At 37.9% G+C, this 23,987-nt stretch overlaps 1 protein-coding gene across 2 annotated transcripts in view; it reads right to left on the bottom strand.

Moving 5' to 3' along the window:
- Positions 1-23,741, bottom strand: part of LOC120546649 (receptor-interacting serine/threonine-protein kinase 3-like) — a 38,699-nt gene extending 14,958 nt beyond the window's left edge. For both annotated transcript variants that reach the window (XM_039781755.1, XM_039781758.1), the window contains exon 1: positions 23,579-23,741. The gene's annotated coding sequence lies outside the window, so the exon portion shown is untranslated. The remainder of the gene's footprint in view (positions 1-23,578) is intronic.
- Between the last annotated feature and the right edge of the window lie 246 nt (positions 23,742-23,987).

The following is a 23,987-nucleotide window of genomic DNA, read 5'->3' as shown; positions in this document are numbered from 1 at the left end:
TGAAATTTGGAGAAGATTTGACCACAAAAGACAAGGAAGCACGCAACAAACTTTGGCCACGGATTGAAGAGGCACGCAAGCAGGGGAAAAAAGCCTTCTTTGTCGGAGCCAGAGCCTTCGTTGATGGTAAAGAAATCAGAGTGTAATAGTTGATGGAAATAAAACTCCACACAACTGGACTGGAAATAAATATGAAAAGTTACATTTATGCTTTGTCAAAAGCTTAGTTCTAAAGTTTAGATCTACTCCAAAATAAAATAAATAGTGTTCTGAAGTAATTGAAATATTGAGTTTCCAGTTTTAAGGCACTTTCAACCCAAAACATTTTCCTCAATGTTAGAAAAACACAGTCTCAGGGGTCAGATGTATCTAATCTTATGCCTGTTTGTTGTAATTTATTAATATTCAAAAGGTGAAGAAAAGCATTTTGTACACTGTTCATTTAACACTAGCTTTTCTAGTTACTTGTTTGTTTCTATTGTTCAACCTGTCTTTGTCCCTTTGTTCACTTAATGTAAGGGGTATACGAGAACAGGTGAAGAGGAAGGCTATTTTTTTATTTTGTAAGAGTCTCAAGGCTGATTTTTATTTTCTTCAAGAAAATCTTAGTTAATCACGTCTTAGTTTCAGATTTCAATTTCTGGAAAAGTCAATGGGGAGATAACATATGGATGGCTTATGGTAATAATAACTCCGCTGGTGTAGCTATTCTGAAAGGATCCTTTCAGGGAAAAATACTTAAAACAGTTGCTCATGATTCTGGAAGCTGGATTATTTTAGTTTGTGAATTTATGGATGATATTTTCATTCTGGGTAACATATATGGATATAATAACAGCCTAAGAAACACAATTTTATTTGAGGAATTTGAAAATGAAATATATACTTTACTGAATACCTTCATAAATGCTAAATTACTGTTGGGTGGGAATTGGAATAGTATTAGCAATCCCACAAAAGATTGTCACCCTCAAAGATCTTCAAAAGGCACTTATGGAGAATTTAATAACCTATGCTTACATCTTAATTGCTGTGACATCTGGAGAGTAAATAATCCAGATCAAATCCAGTTCACTTGGAATAACAAAGACCTATCAATTAGATCCAGGATTGACTTTTGGGTTATATCAAATGAACTCATAGATAAAGTAAAAGAAGTCAAGATACAACCTTCAATCTTCACTGATCACAAAATTATATTTTTAACCTTGCGTACAAAGAACCAGTTAATTAGATGTAATCCAAATTTCTGGAAATTGAATAACACACTTTTATGTGATGAAATCTTTAAAGAAAAAACAAAGGAAATTATTAATGAAAAGTGGAGGAACGCTCAAGAAGAAAAAATGTATGGTCAACACTGGGAATATGCAAAATTTCAAATTCGGAATATGGCATTTAAAAGGGGTAAAGAATTAGCAAAAGAGAAACGATTTGAACAAGACAGATTACTTAACAATATCATTACTATTTATGAAAAAGACAATATGTCTCAAACAGATATCAATAAGTTAACCGAATTACAATCTGAGTTGGAAAATGTGTACCAATATTTAGCACGGGGGGCTTTTATCAGGTCTAGACGGCGATGGATGGAACATGGTGAAAGAAACACTAAATATTTTCATAGTCTGGAAAAAACAAATGCCAGTCTTAATAATATACATAAACTTAAGATTAAAGAGCAGATATCAGAACATCCCCCTGAAATCTCGAATTTTGTGGAAAACTTTTATAAAAAATTATATTCCGAGCAAAATGGCAGTTTTAACACATCTGATTTTTTCATCTCTATAACAAATGAGGCACGAAGTATTGACCAAACTCAAAAAGATATCTGTGATCAAGCGCTGTCACTCTATGAAATAAAAAAGAATATTAGTAAACTGAAAGATAATAAAGCCCCTGGTAATGATGGCCTTACTGGTGAATTTTACAAGGTATTTCAAGATCATATTTCTGAATTTTTACTTCACGTCTTCAGAGAAGCTATAGATTTTGGCAAACTTCCACCAACTATGTGTCAGGGTATAATTACCTTGATACCTAAACCTAATAAAGATAATGTGTGTCTTTAAAACAAACAACCAAAAAACTAATTAATAATAATAAAAAAATTTTTTTTTATAATTTTTCACAAAGACTCAAGGCATGTCTAGACACAATTATAGATGACTGCCAGTCTGGATTTATGCAAGGAAGGCATATCAGTAACAATATTCGTCTGATTTTAGATTTGATTGACTATAAGGATTACATAACAGACAACAGCTACATTTTATTCATAGACATATATAAAGCCTTTGATAATGTAAAGCATAGTATTTTATTTGATGTGTTAGAATTTTTTGGTTTCGGTCAATACTTCAAAAGAGCTATACTTTGTATAGTGACTGCAATAGCTCAGTTAAACTTCCGTGGGGAACAACTCATCGATTCAACATATCCCGTGGTATAAAACAAGGAGATCCTGCGGCCCCATTTTTGTTTCTCTTAGTAATGCAAGTGTTGGCCCTACATCTGTACAATGACAACTTTCAAGGCATTAACGTTGTAGGGAAAGAAATAAAATGTTGCTAGCTAGCTGATGATACAGCCATTTTCCTAAAAGATGAATTTCAGGTTAAAAAAGTTATTGATTATCTTAATGTGTTCTCTAAAATTTCAGGATTAGTGTTAAATATTAAAAAATTTACCCTTTTTCCACTCAAAGAGAGCAAAATACATACAACAGAATTTGAGGGTATTCCTGTTAAAGAGGATGTAACATACTTAGGAATTAATATCTGTAAAAATCAGACAGAAAGGATGAATTCCAACTTTCTCAAAAGTCAAAAATAAATTTGATAGATGGCTCATGAGAGATTTTTCACTCAAAGGTCGGGTACTTTTATCCAAAACTGAAGGATTATCCAAATTAGTTTATCCGGCCAAAGTCTTAGATGTTCCAAAACCTTTTATTAAGAAAATAGATTCTGCATTATTCAATTTCATATGGAAAAATAAGCCTCACTATTTAAATAAAAATACTTTATGTAATCCATACAATCAAGGAGGTTTGAATGTTCTTGATTTCCATACATCTAATATAGTTTTCAAGGTGAACTGGATTAAACATTATATACAAAATAAAGAAAAAATGTGGTAATTTATTCCAAACTTTATTTTTCAAAAAGTTGGTGGAATTGAATTTTTACTAAAGTGCAATTTTGATGTTGATAAAATCCCTATTCAGCTATCTAACTTTCATAAGGAAGCTCTTTTATCAAAATTGTCCATTGCATCTACCCAACAAATCAAATTTTAAAGAAATATAAACCTGAACTTTCTGAATCCTGCAAATTTTATGGGGTTTTCACAGAGACAATTGCACATTTTTTTTGTGAATGTTTTTATGTCAGATTGTTCTGGATTGATGTGGAGGATGTATTTTATGTATTGTGTGGTTCTAAGATAAAATTACAAAGTAGTAACAATATTTTTTACTATGAAGGAAATGATTTGAATAAATGCCATATTTTCATTTTAAATCTTTTAATTTTATTTGGGAAATTTTATATCCATAAATGTAAATGGTCTAACAGCAAACCGAATATTCACCAATTTAAAAATGACATGAAATTATATTTTGAAACTTTAAAAGGACTGACGTATAAGAAAGCCATCCGGACTCTGATCATCTATAATGCCTTTCAACCTCTTTGATGTAAACTCCATGCTCCCCCTTTTCCATGTTTGTATGTATGTAGTTAATGTTCTCAATGTTTGTATGTTTTCTGTATTGGAATAATAAAGTTTTTTGAAAGCAAAAAAAAAAAAAAAATCTCGTGCCATCATGGCGCCATTTTGTTGCTAACTGGCCATCACCTCTGTCGGTACACGATCCATTCTGCCTGCACGATCCATTCTGCCTGCACGATCCGTTCTGCACATGCGCAAAACGTTCGCGCATGCGCTGTTGTACGAGGATTTACGACACCGCACGATCTGTTCCCCGCTTCCGGTCGACAGCCAAGCTAACGTTAGTTTAGCTAACAGGTAATTTGGCTAACCGCTAGCTGAGACAGCACGTAATAACTTTAAAAGACCCTCAAAATAAAACGTAAAAATAAACCTTGACATATAATAACAGCTGTTACGTCAGTTGTACTTTACTTGTGCTCATTTAAAATCCAATCACTCAACACTGGTCTTTATTGTTATTACTGTAAAGTCTTAATGTAGCTGTAGCCTGCTTTTTCCATTAAGTTTGACTTAACGTTATTTTAGACTGAATCTAGCTGTCAGCTAGCGGTTAGCCGAATTAGCTGTTAGCTAAACTAACGTTAGCTTCCTGTTGGAGGCTAGCCATAGGCTAGCGTGGAACAGATCGTGCAGGTCGTAAACAGTAATATCTTGCGCATGTGCAGAACGGATCGTGCAACCAGAACCGATCGTGTACCGACAACCTCCTTGTCGGTACACGCATAGACATAATATAGAGTAGACGCCGGATCGGCTGCTGGGCGCAAGAAATGCGGCCGCCATCTTGGACTGGTTGTATTCTTAGTTGCGTAGCAACAGAAGCAACAAGATTTCAGAGCACCGTGCAGCATATTATATATATGTCAATGAGCATATTCCTGCTCAAATCGGCGGACCATCGAAAACAGGGCTCGGGGGATTACTTTTCACAAGTAAGATTTAACATTACCGTACTATTGTTTGTATTTTGTGAATATAATATTACCAGAGCATTGAGAAGGAGCAAGGATCTTTGATATTACTGTACTGAAATCGTAGCCAGCTAGCTAGGCTATGTTTACTGCACCGGCCGGTGTTCACCCGGCTATGAACTGAAACTTAATCAGTCATATTCCATAACACTGACGTAGATTACAACGGACACAAGAATACTATTGTAGAAATAAAACAAATATTACTGGTATAACATTGGCGAAAGTGGCACAGACTGTATTATGACGCTGAAGTTGGCAGGTAGTTGGGAACTTAAAACTGTCCGATTCAGCAGGGAAACACAATTTAGATTGCTGATCCTCCATTTTTTGAACCTCTTACTGTATTGAATGAGTGTTAGTCATTAAGGTAAATTATTAATTATGTCTAAAACACACTTTTAGATTTGTGAAAGCTTTATTCTATTTGTGAAAATGCAATAAAGGCAGATTTTACTGTTTTTTTCATATGTAGACCACATTTGACCAGGTCTAGATCCAAAACCGCAATACCTGTCAAATCTGGACTAAACTATCCCAGAGAGTCTAAGGAGTCTTAAAAACACAGTTTAAGATTTGTGAAAGCTATAATCTATTCGTGAAAATGCAATAAAAGGTCGATTTTACTGTTTTGTTTTTTCAAACATAGACTTTCAATACCTAGACTTGTTAAATCTGAACTAAACTATCCCAGAGAGTCTTTATCCCAGAAAGCTTTATTCTATTTTCTATCTATTATTTGTGAAAATGCAATAAAGGTAGATTTTACTGTTTTTTTTTTCAAACATAGACCACACTGGACCAGGTCCAGATCCATGAAATTATGTTTTTAATACTCCTTACACTCTCTGGGATAATGTAGTCCAGATTTGACAAGTCTAGGTATTATGGTTTTGGATCTGGACCTGGTCTACATATGAAAAAAACGGTGTAATCTACCTTTATTGTGTCCTCATAAAGACAATAAAGCTTTCACAAATCTAAAAGTGTGTTTTAGACATAATAATAATTTACCTTAATGACTAACACTCATTCAACACAGTCAGAGGTTCAAAAAATGGAGGATCAGCAATCTAAATTGTGTTTCCCTGCTGAAACGGACAGTTTTAAGTTCCCCTTAAATTTCCCCTTAACTGCCGAATCAGAAGCTGCGAATCGGATGCCAACTTCAGCGTCGTGACTGTATTATCAGTGTTGGGCAGTCCCTACTTGTAGCTTAGCTATAACTTAGTATTTTGGTGGTAGCTTCACTATTTCCTGAATCAAGTAACTTTTCAGTACCCTAACTCCTTTATTTATCAAGTATCTTGGGCACGTAAGCTACACTTTTCTTGTCATGTGAAATTAGCACAACTTAAAGTAGCTTCCTATGTAGTGAACTAGCCTACTGCTGTGTTTGGGTTACTTAGCTTGCTACATGTGACTGGCTGGTAGCTTCTGTGTAGTGAAGCTTTATTCATGGCAGAGTAACTGGTAGCTTAGCTCACTACAATTCCCAAGCAGCTTGCCCAACACTGTGTATTATTCACATGTAATTCACCCCGACAAAAGTAAGATACCTCTCATGTCTCATACCCACCCCACTTACTTAAAATAAAGGCAACAGAACATCTGTTGGTTTGCAAAACAAGCTTATTCACAAATTAAGCAACTTTGGTTCATTATCAACACATATGCATCAAAATAGGAGTTTTGTTGAAGAAAAGTTCTAAGAAATGTGAAGGAAGAAAATAAGCTTGACCTCCTTTTGAAATGTTTCTGTATAGACTCTCCTAAATCTTCTTTGTTTCATTTTGAAGGTTTCCCAAGAACAAAGATGTGAGGAAGAAGTGGGAAGTGGCTTTGAGGAGAGAAGGATTTACTGCCGTGTGTGTGTGTGCGTGTGTGTGTGTGTGTGTGTGTGTGTGTGTGTGTGTGTGTGTGTGTGTGTGTGTGTGTGTGTGTGTGTGTGTGTGTGTGTGTGCGCATGTTCCAGCACTGCAGTAGTAACTCTAGTACTTCCTTGCACCAAGGGCCTGTTTCACAAAAGCAGAATTTATAAATCCAGGATAACTGATAAAGCGAGGCTTTGACCTAGTCTAATCTGTGCATCCTGGCTTGGTGCGTTTCACGAAGGCCGAGCCAGGCTGAGGAGGAGAGACTAGATCAGACTGAGGAGGAGAGACTAGGTCAGACTGAGGAGGAGAGACTAGGTTGAGCCAGGCTGAGAAGGAGAGACTAGGTCAGACTGAGGAGGAGAGACTAGGTCAGACTGAGGAGGAGAGACTAGGAGCTGAGGAGGAGAGACTAGGTCAGGCTGAGGAGGAGAGACTAGGTCAGACTGAGGAGGAGAGACTAGGAGCTGAGGAGGAGCGACTAGGTCGAGCCAGGCTGAAGTCATTCAGATAGATGCGCGTCCACGGCTTTCCTCAAAAGACCGCGAGGTGGATCACAGATTTCCTGATGCTAACATGGAGAATAAACATTGTTCATACTTTATACAGAGTGAGCAGCAGCTTCTTGTGGAAGTATGATGACGTGAAACACAGTATTTGTATAAAAAGAAAATAAACACGGCCGCTGTAATGAAACAGCGAGAGAAAGCGAGGCAGACGATCACGGACCAACTGAATGCGTAAGTAGCCTAAATATAAACAATAACTGACCTCTGCTCTGAACTGAAACCATCATAATCATACCATTCAAGGATTAGGCTACTAATCATTTACACAAATTAACAGTTGTACTCTTTGCCTTAAAAGTAGAAGATAATGTTACTCAGGAAATTTACCATGAAGATCAATGTTCTACAACGCTAGAATATGATGCGTAAATATCTCTTTCACTCTGTTCCTCCCTCTCTCTCTGGGCTAAAATATAAATTTCCTTAGTTATATTAACTTCCACTGCTCGCTTTTAATGCAAAGTGTACAACTTTGTTTTTGCAAATGACAGTGAGTCATTGACTGGATTCAGTTAAGAGCAGTAGTTCATAAATGTATATTTTTAGACTATATAATCTGTCCGCTATTATCTGCCTCACATTTTTTAATTTTTAATTTTTTATAGCAGACGAGTTTCCTTCTCTACATATTAGGCCTATATGCCTTGCTCCCTCGTATGGACATATAAAATAAAGACACTGAAGAAATTGGACTCTAAAATCGAGAAACTATAAAGATAATTAAGTGATGAATTCCATGCACACTGTAAACACGAATGGAACAGAGTATATTCATCATTATTCCCACCCAGCAAAATATAAGGTCAAAAACCATTGAGGTGTCCTCTCCCTGTTGTCATGAATGTACAGTAGCCTACATCACTATATAGTTATTGGTCCAGTGAACTACATCACTATATAGTTATTGGTCCAGTGAACTACATCACTATATAGTTACTGGTCCAGTGAACTACATCACTATATAGTTATTGGTCCAGTGAACTACATCACTATATAGTTATTGGTCCAGTGAACTACATCACTATATAGTTATTGGTCCAGTGAACTACATCACTATATAGTTATTGGTCCAGTGAACTACATCACTATATAGTTACTGGTCCAGTGAACTACATCACTATATAGTTATTGGTCCAGTGAACTACATCACTATATAGTTATTGGTCCAGTGAACTAAGTCTATAATGGTTTGCAAAGTACTGCGCTATATCCACATATGGCGGAGACGTTGCTACTTCTACCCTTAAGAACTGAGTATTGTGCTACTTCTACCCTTAAGAACTGAGTATTGTGCTACTTCTACCCTTAAGAACTGAGTATTGTGCTACTTTTACCTTTACCCTTAAGAACTGAGTATTGTGCTACTTTTACCCTTAAGAACTGAGTATTGTGCTACTTTTACCTTTACCCTTAAGAACTGAGTATTGTGCTACTTTACCCTTAAGAACTGAGTATTGTGCTACTTTTACCTTTACCCTTAAGAACTGAGTATTGTGCTACTTCTACCCTTAAGAACTGAGTATTGTGCTACTTTTACCTTCACCCTTAAGAACTGAGTATTGTGCTACTTCTACCCTTAAGAACTGAGTATTGTGCTACTTTTACCTTTACCCTTAAGAACTGAGTATTGTGCTACTTCTACCCTTAAGAACTGAGTATTGTGCTACTTTTACCTTCACCCTTAAGAACTGAGTATTGTGCTACTTCTACCCTTAAGAACTGAGTAGTGTGCTACTTTTACCTTCACCCTTAAGAACTGAGTATTGTGCTACTTTTACCTTTACCCTTAAGAACTGAGTATTGTGCTACTTCTACCCTTAAGAACTGAGTATTGTGCTACTTTTACCTTCACCCTTAAGAACTGAGTATTGTGCTACTTCTACCCTTAAGAACTGAGTAGTGTGCTACTTCTACCCTTAAGAACTGAGTATTGTGCTACTTTTACCTTTACCCTTAAGAACTGAGTATTGTGCTACTTTTACCCTTAAGAACTGAGTATTGTGCTACTTTTACCTTTACCCTTAAGAACTGAGTATTGTGCTACTTCTACCCTTAAGAACTGAGTAGTGTGCTACTTTTACCCTTAAGAACTGAGTATTGTGCTACTTTTACCTTTACCCTTAAGAACTGAGTATTGTGCTACTTTTACCTTTACCCTTAAGAACTGAGTATTGTGCTACTTTTACCCTTAAGAACTGAGTATTGTGCTACTTTTACCTTTACCCTTAAGAACTGAGTATTGTGCTTATAAGTGATATTGTGAAGACCTGCTGTGTGTCACTGGTCCATGAATTTGTGTATGTATTGTACTGCATCTGTATTATTTTTGTCCCTATACCATTTTTCTTCATGTGGACATAAATAAATGAATAGGGTGAGGGTGGTGATGGTGCAGTGGATATGACACGTGGCTTTGGTGTGGGAGATCTGGGTTCGATTCCCACTGTGATACATCAACCAATGTGTCCCTGAGCAAGGCACTTAACCCCTAGTTGCTCCAGAGGCGTGTGACCTCTGACATATATAGCAATTGTAAGTCACTTTGGATAAAAGCGTCAGCTAAATGACATGTAATGTAATGAAGTGTGTGTGTGTGTGTGTGTGTGTGTGTGTGTGTGTGTGTGTGTGTGTGTGTGTGTACAGATAAAGTTCCATGACAATTCAAGACTTAAATTCTGTCATCCCAGAACTAATTTTAAGCTTTATATCTGTACCGTAACCTTACTCTACACATATAGTAGCAAGTCGTATCTGTCATCAGTCTGACAACATTAACACTGAAACTGAAAGCACTGGCAATGGAAACACTATACATCCATTATATGTGAATACTGCTGTAAGTGTTTGTTTGTGTCTCATGAACTCTAGCCTCATGGCGTGTGTGTGTCTCCAGGAATCCAAATTTTGCTCTCCTTTGCCTCACACTGGGTTTTTGAGATTGTGTATAGTGAAGTTTATCTGTACATTATCTCTCGGATTGTCTTTTGTCAGATAAACTTCACACACACTCTTTCCCTCTGGGTTCTGTAAAGCACTTTGTAACGGTGTTTTAAAAATTGCTATATGAATTAAGTTTGCAGACTTTTCAAGGGAGTTTTGTGCAGTTTGAATAAAAACTGTCAAATATCTTAATTCATATCGATATCACAATATTCATAATCGCTATCACAATATCACATTTTGTCAATATCGTGCAACCCATGTGTGTGTGTGTGTGTGTGTGTGTGTGTGTGTGTGTGTGTGTGTGTGTGTGTGTGTGTGTGTGTGTGTGAGAGACAGAGAGAGACAAATATTTAAAGCTTCAAGTGAACTCTAATATAATCAAATATTGTTTCTTAAACTTATTAAAATGTCTGACTTTACTGCCAGTATCTGTTTCTGCTTTTCTATCATATTTATAGTGTGTGATTTGCAAAATAGGCTACCTATCATATCCTACATCACATTTCATTTCAGGGGACAGTCCCCGTTTTTGGTTGCCTGTCCCTGGCTAAATACAGAAAAAAAACACCTCTGTCCCCATTTTGTTTTTGAAGACACAACATTAGGTTTTTCAGTCAGATAGTCAAACTGGAAAACGTCCCCGTCTTTCTTCCTTTTCGGGGATTATGTTCTCGGATCTCGGACGTCTGGTCACCTTACATCATATATCAGAATATTATATTAGTTATGTTCACTATGAATATTAAAATACGCCGAACCATGTGTCTTGTATCATAGCTACGTGTATGATCTTTGCAGCAAAAAAAAAATGCGTGAAAATCAGTTCGGTATTCATTGAGGTATGATTATTTAATGCGCTGACAACTCCTTGCACCTGCCAAACAGATTATACTGAGTGGAGTGGGTGACCGGTCCAAGATGGCGGCCCTACGGCTCGTCAGCGCCAGTAGGCAGTAGCGTTCGATGCGGCGTCTACTCTATATTATGTCTATGGGTACACGATCCGTTCTGCACATGCGCAAAATGTTCGCGCATGCGCTGTTGTACGAGGATTTACGACACTGCACGATCTGTTCCACGCTTCCGGTCAACAGCCAAGCTAACGTTAGTTTAGCTAACAGCTAATTGGGCTAACCGCTAGCTGAGAAAGCATGTAATAACTTTAAAAGACCCTCAAAATAAAACTTAAAAATAAACGTTAACATATATAACAGCTGTTAGGTCAGCTCTACTTTACTTGTGCTCATTTAAAATCCAATCACTCAACACTGGTCTTTATTGTTATTACTGTAAAGTCTTAATGTAGCTGTAGCTGCTTCTCCCATTAAGTTTGACTTAACGTTATTTTAGACTGAATCTAGCTGTCAGCTAGTGGTTAGCCGAATCAGCTGTTAGCTAAACTAACGTTAGCTTCCCGGTGGAGGCTAGCCATAGGCTAGCGTGGAACAGATCGTGCAGGTCGTAAACAGTATTATCTTGCGCATTTGCAGAACGGATCGTGTACCGAAACTCCTGTTAGCATTCCGCTGACCGCCATTTGTTTTTTACGTCACTTGACTGAGAATAACTTTACATCTGAAGCGTTTAAAGACTCTATTTGTCCGTTGTTTATTTCTAAAGAAACACGACAATGTATAAAAGGCTCCATTACCTTGTAGCTCACGTTATGGCTCCGTAGCAGACGCTTTTATAACAATAGGCTAACGATTGGGTCATAACCACGAGACTTACTGTCACACAGTAGAGGAATTACCATATAGTACAGGAGAAGCTCACAGGCAGTTTGGACTTCCATTAGCTGTTTAGGTTTAATGACTAATGTTAACTAGCATGTTAGTGATCAGTAATTAGCCTGTGCCTATGTTATCTCCTTACATATACCTACGCTCTCCGTCTCTGTAAGATTGGGAATGATTGAGATTTCTCTCGGCACAGCTACCAGAAGACTTCACACTTTCAGACAGGTTGCTCACGTCACATCTACGTTGTCTCTCTCAGTTGGAGGCTGCTCAGTAAAGCAAGAGATCACCGGAAAAGTGCTTCTAATATCCTTCACTGGTCTCAGACCAGAGCAACGGGCTCTGTTGGTCCATTATATATATGTCAATGGCGTAGTGTCCATCGTTCCACACTTTTTTTTTTTTTTTTTTACTGAAATATTAAGATTTACAAACAAACATGGCTGCATAGAACTCGTTATAACAAAGTGGGATACAAGGAAAATATAGCCAGATGGAGCAGCACTTAATACAAACAGGAAATATACATGTAGTCTTAGTAACAAAAGTAAGGATGGTTATTAAGGGAGAAGAGACATTCAAACATTCAAACAAAGAGAAAAAAAAAAAAAAAGGGATTCCAGTCATTGTTCAGCTATTAATCTCATTTGGGAAGTGTTTTAGGGTATCATATATGTTTTGTGCTTTAGGACTTTTCAGAGTTTTTAAGGATTTCAAGTACATTTTAAATTCATTTAAAAAAAAAATAATTCTACATTTGTGAATAAAGAATTTAGCTAGACATACAATTGTATTAGTACAGAGCTCAACACTCTTGCTTTGCAATATCAATCCAAATGTTATATCGTTACAGGAGAAAGAGGTTGGGAATGAAGACATCTGTTGCTTAACCCATGTATGTATATCACACCAAAATGTCTGTATCACATTACATGAGAAAAACATATGGTCCGTAGTTTCAACATCATTTTCACAGAATGTACATTTATTATCATCTATACCAAAGCAAAGTCTCAGTAATTCTTTACAGGGGTAAATGTTGTTCATTACTTTGAAATGTGTTTCTTTCACTTTAGGAGAAATAGGGAGTGTTAGATACATTGTTCTTAGTTTAGTGATTGAAACTTGATCAAATGTTTGTAGTATATTATTTTTATTATGCATTTTAGGGTAAAGATAATCAATAAAACAATTTCTAATAAAGTGGTTAGTACATTTTTTATCTAGAATAGAGAACCCTTGAATTGATAGTGGGGCCAATTGTGGTTGTATCGGATAGTATGCCAAAATATTTCTTGTTAGAAGGACAAATCCTTGGGGTAGTGCTTTATGTAATTTAGTAAAGTCTGATTTTAAGGGTTTGAAATTATGTTTGATGCAAAACTGTTCATAATTTAAAAATTGTCCGTTGGTATCCATTAAGTCGACCATGGACCATATGCTTCTCCCATACCAATCCTCAAAGAATAGAGATTTGTTGCGGTGCAAAATATATCTATTGTTCCAGAGTACAGATGCGTGGGGTGAGAAGTTATGTACGTATAACATTTTCCAATACAAGAGTATTTGTTTGTGAAACTCTGACAATGAAATAGGTAGTTTGTTAACATTAAAGTCCGCTCTGAGAAGAAATTCTAATCCTCCAATTTTCTTGAATAAGGTCTTTGGAATACAATACCAAAAGGAGTTTCTGTGTTTGATCCAAGATTTTAACCAATTTATTTTTAAGGTTCCATTAAGGCAGTCAAAGTCAATAACTTTTAGTCCTCCATCCTTTGTGTCTTTAACCATATCGCTTTTCTTCATATAATGTGGTCTGTTTCTCCAGATGAAGTTTAGGTTGATTTGGTTGATAGATTTAATCAAATTGTTTGGAATGGCATTGGAGTAGGCTGGATAAGTACATCTTGATAAACACTCCATCTTAGTTAGGTAAATTCGACCTAGTATTGATAGGTCCCTCTGTAGCCATATAGTTAGTCTTGATTTACATTCTTTAATTTTATTTTCTACATTCAGAAGTTGGCTTTGTTTTTGGTCCTTGGAGAGGTAAATCCCCAGGTATTTGATTTCTGATTTAATAGGGATATTACAGATGTTTTTCAGTGAAGTGTCGTGTACAGCCAGCAATTCACACTTTTTTAAGTTTAATGTTAGACCTGAGGCTTTGGAGAATTTTTTAATTTTGGCAATAGTTGTTGATATTTGGTATTTATCTTTTAAGAATATTGTTGTGTCATCCGCTAGTTGGCTAATTATTATGTCTGTGCCAAGTACATTAAGTTTTTTAATATCATTACAGTTTTTAATATAGATTGCTAGCATTTCTGTAGCTAAGATGAACAGGTATGGTGAGATGGGGCAACCTTGAGGAATACCCACATTAATCTTGAAGCTTGGGGTGGTACCACTAGGTAATAGGACACAGCTACTAATATCTCGATATAATCCACCAACCCATTTCCTAAATTTGATTCCAAATCCAAAGTGTTCGAGCGCCGAAAGAATAAACGGATGCTCCACGGAGTCGAATGCTTTATAGAAGTCTAAAAAAAGAAGGAAACCATCATCCTCTATTTGGTTTCTATTCTCAATGATGTCCATTACCAATCTTATATTGTTGTGGATTGACCTTCCTTTTAAGAACCCTGACTGTGTATCTGCAATAATATTTGAAAAGTCACCTGTGAGACCGTCTGATCCAGGGGCTTTGTTAAGAGAAAGACGACCAATTACTGCATCAAGTTCTGTAATTGGTATTTGACTGTCACATGTTTGTTTGAGGCCATCCTCTATTTTTGGAATATGTTTTGCTATGTCCTGAAAAAAATTCTGACAGTTCACGCTCGAAAATTTAGAGCTGTAGAGCTGGCTATAGAATTTCCAGATTTCTGAAGAGATCAATTTTTCATCTGTGACTTCATTATTATCAACCATCAGAGAACTGATGCTATTTTTTTCCTGTCTTCTTTTTTCAAGACCACAGAAATACGCTGAATTTTTTTCACCCTCCTCTATCCACTTAGATCTGGATCTAATGAACGCCCCTTGGGCCTTATGACTGTAGATTTCATCTAGTTTAGGTTGTAGGTTTAAAATCATTTGTCTATCGTCTTCAGATGGGTTTGGTTTATTGCAGTACATATTTAACTGATTAATAATGTCTACTTCTTGTTTTTCACTATCTTTTTTAATTGTATGAGATGGTAAATTGGCGTATTTTATATTTTATGAATTCCCACTTTTTGGTAGCAGTTGTTAGCTCCTCAGAATTGGCATTTTCTTTAATTAATAATTAGATTTTTTGGCAGTAGTTATTATTTTTGAGCAGGCTGGAGTTAAACTTCCAATATGTGTGTGAGTGGATGTTGTTGCCATTGGGTTTGATCTGTAGTAGAATAACACTATGATCTGTTAGTGGTGCAGCAGAAATATCAGAGCTAATATCATAAGCTAGCAAATGATTTGCAATCAACCAGTGATCGATTCTGGATTTATAATTGTGGTTTGAGCTAAACCAGGAGTATTTAGATATTTCTGGATTTAAGTGTCTCCAAGTATCAATCAAATTTTGTTTTTCGCAAAAGCTCGTGAATATTGCATTCGGGTGACTTGCAGCGTATCTGCAAGGGTACTTATCAAAAAAATCATCATGAACTAGGTTTAGGTCGCCGCCAATGATAATGTTATCAGTTGAGTGTGTTCATTTGAGATTGTCTAAATGTAAACTAATTTGTTCAAGTAGGTTTCGATTTTCTCTACTAATATTATATCCATAAATGTTGACTAAGATGAATTTCAGACCATCTATGTTTATGATAAGAATCAGCCAGTGACCAAATTCATCTGCCATGTGGGAAACAATATGACCTTTGAAGTTATTTAGGAGGATGGCAACACCTGCTGACCTTGAAGTACCGTGGCTAAAGTAAGCTTCATCTCCCCATTGTTTACACCAAAATATAACATCATCAATCTTGGAATGTGTTTCCTGCAAACAAATTATATTTGACTTCTTCCCTTTACAAAATAAAAAATACTTTTTCTTTTGGTCATGTCTCTTAAACCCCTTGCATTAACAGAAATTAGAGGAATGTTACTTTTTAGACTGAACATGGAACAAAAACAAACAAAAAATATGAATAAACAATCAACAACAACAGATTACTGAACTTACTTAAGACAGCAGTAAAGGTTTCCTATTAAGAATAGATAATAGTAGCAAAACCCTGAGAATACGTTTTCATTCAAACTCACTTATTTTTGGGATTCAAAAGCCCTGGATAGTTATGTCTATGGTGAGACCTTTTGTCCATTAATGAAAGCATGAGGGCCCCGGAACACTGCCTTTAGTCCTGACTTCCTTGTTTGTTCAATTTTCGGCCATACAGCCCTCCGCGCCTCTCTGTCTTCCTTGGTGAGGTCTTCTGCGAAACGGATGTTGAGATCCTTGCAGACGGGGTGAAGTTTGGTGATCCGCCAGAGTTCGTCCCTGAAGTGGCATCCTGTGAACTGCATGATGATCTGACGAGGGCAGTTGGTGTTACTCGGCCCCAGTTTGGTGTACCGAATCCAGGATGAAATCCATCTTCTCCTTCCAGTGTGGCACAATCTTTCCGATGATATCAGAGATGATTTGTCGTGTGTTTTCGTCTTTTCCTTCCTGTAAGCCATTTACTTCTTTTATAACGCTCCAACTCTACAGCTCTTTTTTCCAGAACTGTGTTCTCCTCTTTCAGTTGTTTCACCTCGACGTGCAACTTTTGGCACTGTTCTTTACAATCTTTGATCTCGGCAGAGTTAAACTCCACAGCTTTCACGATGTTGGTTAGGGTCAGCGTGTTCTGCTTTAGCTCCGCTTTGAAGTCCTGCATCATGCTTTGAAGAGTGCTGACAGCAGCCATGATCACAGAGTAAGAGACGTTGTCAGCATGGGCTTCAGCAGTCACGACGTCGTCTGGTTTTGACTTTTTCAGTGGTGCTGGTGGTTTAGAAGGAGATGCTAAGGTGTTTTTAGTACCTCTGGTGTTAGTTTCCATCCTTTCAGGACCGCCATAGTCGTGTTCTTGGAGAGCCTTCGATTTAGCATTAGCTTTTGTGCTAGCCATGTTATGGTTTGCAATATATCGTATTCCAGAAGGTGCTCTGGGACACTCACATGCTTCTGAATTATTATAATAAGTTCCCTACAATTTTACATCTGATATCTCAGGGTGTTGTTGAGTTAAAAGTTCATTCTGTTGATATTCAAGGCTTTGCTACTCTGAGCCATTCACAGTGCGTCTGCTCTCTCCGCCATCTTGAGCCGCCCCCCCATCGTTCCACACTTAACTTTTTGACCGTTTTTAGGGGGTCATCCAGGTACTTTCAGTGCACTGACTTTTTTGTTACAGGGCTCTCAAGTTTTGAACAGAGTTCAGAGTGAGATTTTGGCGGCAGGGGTTTGGGTGGGGAGTCTGATCTGATAAATGACACATAAATTTGTACACAAATAATTTTTTTTAAATTTAATTCAGTATTTCTTTATGTGGGTGTGTGTAATAATTAATACTATGCATTGTCTGGATAAAATATAATGAAATAGCCAAGGCCAAAGTTTTTCACAGTGGGGGCTGGGAGGTTGTGTAAAAAGTAAAATAAAAATAAAAGGAAAGAAAAGAAAAAACAAAAAATATCCCAAATTATTATGGGTACTGTTATAAAAGTATTATGGGTAGGCCTATTATAAAATGGGTATCTTTATAAAAATATAAAACTGTCAGAGTAGCCCTGCAGCCGATTCAACATGTAGCTATAATAATAATAATAATAATAATAATAATAATAATAATAAAATAGCAAAAGCTACCCAGTGTTTCCTCTATGTCAGAGATATTCAACACGGGGTCCGTGACCCCTAGGGGGTCCTCAGAGTAAGTGCAGGGGGCTGAAAATATACAATAATATGAATCCAACCTATTATTAGGAAAGATAATTTGGCCTATTTGTGAAAAGAAAACCATTTCATTTACACATTGAAGATAAGCTTAATATAGGTAGCCATACAGTTAGGCTTAAGAATTCACTGTGCCTTCCACATATATGTGTAACATTAAAACATGATGTATAAATAATATATATATCTATTCATTTTCATCCATCATGCCCAGTTTAACATGCAACTCAATTTTATACAATATATGTACAGTAGGGGGTCCCTACTCTGTCTCTCTTTCAGCTAAGGGGTCCTTGGCCTAAAAAACATTGAAGCCCCCTGCTCTATGTTGATTTCTGCTGCCACAGTATCAGGGCAGACGCACAACAGGGTTTCCGCTATGTAGCTACATGTAGTAGGCTCATAGACTGTATGAGTAGGCTATATAAAGTCATAATTACACGACTCTACAGAGCCGTGTGCTCTACTGAACTCAAGCGAACTGTCATCCGCTCTCTCTCCTCAACTGGAACAGTGACAGGATGTCATCACTCGCCAAGTCATGGCAACCAGATAAACAACAGGGCGAGTAGCCTACACTTGTCACTCAATCTCAGGCAAAGTCACAGCCAAACAGCGACAAAAGCCGCAACTTGAAATCCGCACTCACTCTGCTCCTGCCTGGCAGGCACTAGAATCGCCAGGATTTTGATTGTAGGTGGGCCTCCAGAAAACTGGATGGGCCAATTAAAATAAGACAAAAAAAATGTATTCAGGTTCCCCCTGCTTACAGACAGCCAGACACTAATAACGTTAAGACACTAGGCTACTTGCCTTGCTGGTGTGACGGTGTGGCTACGGGAGGACTTGATGGGGAGAGGGCGGCCGAGCAGGATGGTAAATCTGGCTCTATACACGCTAAAAGTCCTGATTATTTACATGGAGTCTGGTGGAGATATGCTGGCTCTATACACGCTAAAAGTCCTGATTATTTACATGGAGTCTGGTGGAGATATGCTGGCTCTATACACGCTAAAAGTCCTGATTATTTACATGGTGTCTGGTGGAGATATGCTGGCTCTATACACGCTAAAAGTCCTGATTATTTACATGGAGTCTGGTGGAGATATGCTGGCTCTATACACACTAAAAGTCCTGATTATTTACATGGAGTCTGGTGGAGATATGCTGGCTCTATACACGCTAAAAGTCCTGATTATTTACATGGAGTCTGGTGGAGATATGCTGGCTCTATACACACTAAAAGTCCTGATTATTTACATGGAGTCTGGTGGAGATATGCTGGCTCTATACACGCTAAAAGTCCTGATTATTTACATGGAGTCTGGTGGAGTTTGGTGATGGTGTTTTCGGGGATGTTTGATGTTAAACTAAAAGGATCTTACTCTTTAACTAAAAGGTCTATCTCTGTAGGGATCCTTTCCAGTCAGTGTGCTGCCTCTGTGCTGGACCAGAGGAAGGTCCTTTCTTCTAATTGCAGCCACCCAAGAAATCCGACGTCTCCTTGTCACATCGGAGAGACATGCTCTCCTTCATGCTTTTTCCATGTAGGGAAACGAAAAAACTCTAACACATGGTTCCTACGGTTTCCATGAAAATCGTGTGAGACACTGGAGCATTTTTTTTTTTTTTTTTACAAAGCAGTGTTTTCCAGGCATTTAAAAATAGTGAAGAATTGCAACAACCTCCTCTGTTACCAATACACACAATGAACGGTTCTGGCGGGTAGCCTCCCAAAATGGCGGAAGGGGGCGGGGCGCTGTGTAGTGACGTCATCTCCACATTCTCAATAGCTGGTAGAGCGAAACAGCGCCCCTCTGTCACTGCGTGCGTGGTGCAGTCCTGTCTGGGCTCTGTCTAGTGGCCAGTAAAACGCTACGAATACTCAAAGGAGGCCAGCTTTTCCTGGCCTCCCTTAGAGAAAAAAATAATATTTTCAGCCAATCAGATTGAGGCTAGATTTGACCGAGCTCGACATTGAATGGTCAATTTATCATAAATAAAAAAAACAGGGAAGCCAGGTTGAACCTGGCTTCTCACCAATCGCATGCCTCAGACAGATGCGTAACTATGGTAACAGTACGCTACTACGCAGCGGTGCCGACTGGCGTCCGTCAGCTGAGCTAACAGTCAGTTAACAGCAAGTTTACACAATGGATGGTGATCTGGAGTTTCTTGTTAAAAATTACTATAACTTGCTTTTGAGATACAACTGAAGCGAGCGAGGCGCGCCGTGCCTCTGACGATCATTCCTGAGTGGTGAAGATAGTTGTGGAAACTTTCCCGGCTGGTCAACAGTACAGAAGTTAGCTAGCGAGCTAGCCATGGCACAAAAGCGCATTTTGGATTTCTTTATAGATTAACCACAAGCTAAAAAGCGTAAAGGACCGGAGGCAGAAAACTCAGCAACTGTAACTGAATGAAGTAGCGACCCTGCTAGCAACAGACGACGAGGGAGCTAATCTCGTAAACCAAGCTAAGCACCAAGCTAGCAGCACCAGGCTAGCAGCACCAGGCTAGCAGCACCAAGCTAGCCGCACCAGGCTAGCCGCAGAGGGAACATCAACATCAGCTCAGTGCTGCCAGCCTCGGGCTTACACTTTTCCTGCTAGACGTTTTGGAGATGAGGATTTATTTTTAGTGTTATGACTGCAACACAAGGTAATAATGCTGGTTTATTATCATGCTGCCGCCGTGTAGTAAATGGCATGATTTATCAACTGTTCAGTAACAGTTCAACTGGAAGTTTATACGAATTATTGGAGATAATTGTGTTTTTTTTTACACTTGTGTAAAGCTACGTATTGGAAAACCAGAATGAGGTCACACCAATTTTTAATTATCCTACCGTATTGTTATAAAATTATTAGACCCAGCTTAACACGCAGGCCTAATATCTTTATGCCTTTAATTTGCTATTGCTGTGCCACAAAAACTTAAGGCTGCATTTCTATATTTCAGTGTTTATGTCAGGACTGACTGGCTTCACTTTGATTTGATTTAATATAATTCAGTGATGTGTTTTATACCCTTGTGTTTTGTGGCTCAGTGTTTGAGCTTGTAGTAGCCATATTCTGTACCATTGCTGTAGCTTTGTGCCGATATCCTGCGTTACCCGTGCCTGGTTTGTTCTGTCTTGGATTTTGGACTTTATTCTTGTTTTTGTTTTTTTGCTTGTGGAGCATGTACCTGTGTTCCAGTTTTATTAGCGAAGCCTTAGTACTGTTTGGACACCACGAAGTGCCTTTGTTTTAATAAATAGAGATATTTTGTCTTCATCTTGACAGTATGGGTATGAAATAAATGTATCTTGGTTGAATAGCGATAACGGTCTATTATTTCCCGGTGTTTGGGGATCAGTAGCCCACGGCAGGCTAATTACGGTCTTGGATATTTATATGAATTGAATCTCTATACAGTTCAATAAATTGTGATGGCTGCAGTTTGGTGTGTGGTGGTTGACTTAGGCTGAAATCTTTGTCAGCACCCCCAATTCAAAATATGTTCCCGCGGCTCTGGTGCAAGCTGTCGCCGAGTTTGACACAACGCTAGCAGGGCGCATAGGTCAGGGTACCGTTCGTTCATTTGTTTTTGCTGTCACATATGAAATTGAAAAAACGAGAAAACAACTTCTTTTTCCGTTTTTCCGTTTTTTTAGAAAAACGAAAAAACAAAATTATGACTTGATTTTTGGTTTTCCCGTTCTTGCACAGAAATCAGAAAAACCACTTGATATTCCGATTTTCCCCTGTGGGTGGTGCTAAATCTGATTGGCAGGATATGCATTCATTGTTTTTCAAATTAAGAGTTTACCCACACTGTATTTGTTAGCCTGTAAAATTAATAGTCTATATGCATGCTTTTTGTCAACCAATTATTTGGCTTAACTGACTGAACAAATCTATTGAAATAGCCTAAATGTAAACATGTTCACGCATTGACAGACAAAAGGCACAATCTGTTTTTGTAGGAGAGGGGAAGACCCATCTCATCGTTTAATCCTGTTGTGTTCAAAGTCATGTTAACCAATTTTTTGTTCCCAGTCAAAAATAGATAGATAGATAGATAGATAGATAGATAGATAGATAGATAGATAGATAGATAGATACTTTATCGATCCCCAAGGGGAAATTCAAGGTTCCAGTAGCTTAAAGACATCACACACAACATACACATACATCACAAACAGGATCATAAAAAAAGCAACTCCACATTAATAGCATGGACAATGAAATAAAAAATACTAAATAAATTAAAAAAATCCAATGAAAAATTCACATGAATGTACTAAGGGATGTATAAGCATGAGACGCTTGCAGTGATAGGGCAGGGACTGACTGACTGTCCACTGGCCCACTGTTTACTGTTTACACCGTTTACTGGCTATATTAGCCCATATATGCACAATCCCTCCCTCCCTCCTCCCACCAGCCTGGACTGAGGTCTAACATAACTTAATACATGAAAAATGGCAGTAACCCTAATACTTCAAACCTCTAATATTGACTTTTGATCTCTTATATTGTCCATATTTAATGCTGGTCTCTAGACTTTATCCTTGCACTACTGGACCTATTTGCACTACCACCATGACACACACTCTCATACTGAATCACAGGGTCAGTCCCTGCCCTGTCACTGCAAGCGTCTCATGCTTATACATCCCTTAGTACAGTCATGTGGATTTTTTTATTTATTTAGTATTATAATTTTTTTTATTTATTTAGTTTTTTTATATCATTGTCCATGCTATTAATGTGGAGTTGCTTTTTTTATGATCCTGTTTGTGATGTATGTGTATGTTGTGTGTGATGTCTTTAAGCTACTGGAACCTTGAATTTCCCCTTGGGGATCGATAAAGTATCTATCTATCTATCTATCTATCTATCTATCTATCTATCTATCTATCTATCTATCTATCTATCCATCTATCCTACAAAAATAGATTGTGCCTTTTGTCTGTCAATGCGTGAACATGTTTACATTTAGGCTATTTCAACAGATTTTTTCTGTCAGTTAAGCCAAATAATTGGGTGACAAAAAGCATGCATATAGACCATTAATTTTACATATAGACTATTAATTTTCTAAAATAAAATACTAAGTTTGGAAAACTCTTAATTTGAAAACAATGAATATATCCTGCCAATCATCGATTTCACCACCCACCCACAGGGGAAAATCGGAATATCAAGTGGTTTTTCTGATTTCCGCGCAAGAACGGGAAAACCAAAAATCAAGTCATAATTTTGTTTTTTCGTTTTTCTAAAAAAACGGAAAAACGGAAAAAGGAGTTGTTTTCTCGTTTTCATATGTGACAGCAAAAACAAATGAACGAACGGTACCTGGACCCGCCTAGCATCAGCTACAACATTTACGGGTGTGTCAAAGACAGTTCAGAATGACATAATAGAGAGCGCTGCTCATGTTATTCAGGAAGAAATAGATAAAGAAATAAACACAGACATATAATGCAAGTGCCAATTGACAAGACAATTGTCATTATCCGCTACGTAAATGAAAAGGGAATGATATGTGGGCGGTTTCTTGGTTTCTGTGACGTCAGCCTTGAACGAGATGCTGAAGCCATAACTGCTGTGGTGATGCGGGCACTACCAACTACAATCCTGAAACTAAGCTCATTTGTCAGACATACGATGGAGCAAGCATACGTACTAAGCTCACTGCTTCCTCGGTCACATTTGCCCCGCACCGCCACTGTATTTGACCCGAAGACAACACAAGGGTTAAAGGAACTTTATCCCAAACCAAAATGTGTTTTAGGGGACGCTATGGATCTCACCTGCTGGACTCACTTCGGGTTTATTTACAGACTCTTTCCTCCTTCATGTGTCGAGGAAACCCTGGCAGAGACGAAGCTGCTCTTTTCTTCCTTTTCAGATCTATCCTTTCCCTCAGACTATTTCTCTTCCGCTGGGCGGAGTCCCTCGCCTCCATTCCGATAATGCAATCTACACACACACACACACACACACACACACACACACACACGAGGGTGGGGTCATAGACAGTATATAATGGACCAATAGACCCCGTGTCTCTGGACGGAGACCAGTGAAGGCTATTAGAAGCTCTTTTCCGGTGATGGCCAGCTTTACTGCGCAGCCTCCAACTGAGAGAATAGGCTCGTTGGAGATGAGCCAGATCTGCGCAGAATCGATCACCGGCGATCGGCGCCCAATGCATGCCGG

This window comes from Perca fluviatilis, chromosome 18 (genome assembly GCF_010015445.1).
Source record: "Perca fluviatilis chromosome 18, GENO_Pfluv_1.0, whole genome shotgun sequence".
Taxonomy (NCBI): domain Eukaryota; kingdom Metazoa; phylum Chordata; class Actinopteri; order Perciformes; family Percidae; genus Perca; species Perca fluviatilis.
This window is presented reverse-complemented; position numbering and strand designations above follow the sequence as displayed.